Source organism: Panthera onca, chromosome A3, assembly GCF_046562875.1.
Source record: "Panthera onca isolate mPanOnc1 chromosome A3, mPanOnc1 haplotype 2, whole genome shotgun sequence".
Taxonomy (NCBI): Eukaryota; Metazoa; Chordata; class Mammalia; order Carnivora; family Felidae; genus Panthera; species Panthera onca.
Genome location: NC_138341.1, coordinates 90,002,052 through 90,003,992, shown reverse-complemented (window position 1 = coordinate 90,003,992; position 1,941 = coordinate 90,002,052). Strand labels below are relative to the sequence as shown.

General features: G+C 39.6%; 1 non-coding gene across 1 annotated transcript; it reads right to left on the bottom strand.

The window, feature by feature from the left end:
• Nucleotides 1-421: 421 nt before the first annotated feature.
• On the bottom strand, nt 422-528 carry LOC132672959 (U6 spliceosomal RNA). The gene has a single exon (XR_009607805.1). It is a non-coding gene; the product is annotated as a U6 spliceosomal RNA (small nuclear RNA).
• Between the last annotated feature and the right edge of the window lie 1,413 nt (nt 529-1,941).

The window sequence follows — 1,941 nt, the reverse complement described above, 5'->3', positions numbered from 1 at the left end:
TATATATATATATATATATATATATATATATTTATTTATTAAAAACAATTTTTTTTAACGTTTATTTATTTTTGAGACAGGGGGAGACAGAGCACAAATAGGGGAGGGTCAGAGAGAGGGAGACACAGAATCTGAAACAGTTTCCAGGATTTGAGCTGTCAGCACAGAGCCCGACGCGGGGCTCGAACTCATGGACCACGAGATCATGATCCGAGCTGAAGTCGGACGCTTAACCGACTGAGCCACCCAGGCACCCCTGGATATATATTTTTAAAAAGCTATAGATGGTTTCTGGAAAATGAGCCATAGGGAAAGCATTTTATGTGTGGTCAAACTGGCTAAGATCGGAATACATTTATTCAAGTTCTTAAAGAATGTTTTTTTTTTGTTTGTTTGTTTGTTTTGTTTTGTTTTTTTTTTTTTTAATATGGAACGCTTCACGAATTTGCGTGTCATCCTTGCGCAGGGGCCATGCTAATCTTCTCTGTATCGTTCCAATTTTAGTATATGTGTTGCCGAAGCGAGCACAAGAATGGGTTTTAATATCAAAAGTACACTTGTGCAAAATTAGAATTTGTTTTTCTACTGACCTGTTGAAGAATGGACTTAGACTAGTTTCTTACACCAGGCACAAAAATAAACTCAAAATGGATGAAAGACCTAAACATAAGACAGGAAACCATCAAAATCCTAGAGAAGAAAACGGGCAACAACCTCTTTGACCTTGGCTGCAGCAGCTTCTTACTCTACTAGACATGTCTCCAGAGGCAAGGGAAATAAAAGCAAAAATGAACTATTGGCATCTCATCAAGATAAAAACTTCTGCACAGCGAGGGAAACAATCAGCTTGGATAAAGAGTTAATATTCAAGGGGCGCCTGGGTAGCTCAATTGGCTAAGCATCCAACTTCAGCTCAGATCAAGATCTCACAGTTCATGAGTTCGAGCCCTGCATTGGGCTCTGTGCTGACAGCTCAGAGCCTGAGGCCTGCGTTGGATTCTGTGTCTCCCTCTCTCTCTGCCACCCCCCCACCCTCTGTCTCTGTCTCTCTCTCCAAAATAAATAAACATTTAAAAAAAAGAATTAGTATTCAAAATCTATAAAGAATTCACCAAACTCAACACCCAAGAACAAATAATCCAGTGAAGAAATGGGCAAAAGACATGAATAGACACTTTTCCAAAGAAAACATCCAGATGGTTAGCAGACACATGAAAAGAGGCTCAACATCACTCATCATCAGGGAAATACAAATAAAACCCACAATGAAATACCACCTCACACTTGACACAATGGCTAAAATGAACAACTCAGGAAGCAACAGATGTTGGGAAGGATGTGGAGAAAGGTGGACACTTTTGCACTGCTGGTGGGATGCAAACTGGTACAGCCACTCTGGAAAACAGTATGGGGGTTCCTCAAAAAATTAAAAGTAGAACTATCCTGTGACCTAGAAATTGAACTACTAGGAGCTTATTCAAAGGATATAGGAGTGCTGATTCAAAGGGGCACATGCACCCCAGTGTTTATAGCAACACTATCAACAATAGCCAAAGGATGGAAAGAGCCTAAACTGATGAATGGATAAAGAAGATGTGTTTTACATATACAATGGAATGTAACTCAGCAATCAAAAAGAATGAAATCTCGCCATTTGCCATAACTAGAGTGTATTATGCCATGAGAAATATGTCAGTCAGAGAAAGACAAATACCATACATATGATTTCACTTATATGTGGAATTTAAGAAACAAAACAGATGAACATAGGGGATGGGAAGGAAAAATAAGATAAAGACAGAGAGGGAGACAAACCAGAAGAGATTCTTAAATATAGAGAACAAACTGAGGGGTGTTGGTGGGGTTTGGGTTGGGGATGGGCTAAATGGGCAATGGGCATCACGGACACTTGTTGGGATGAGCACTGGCTGTTATATGTAA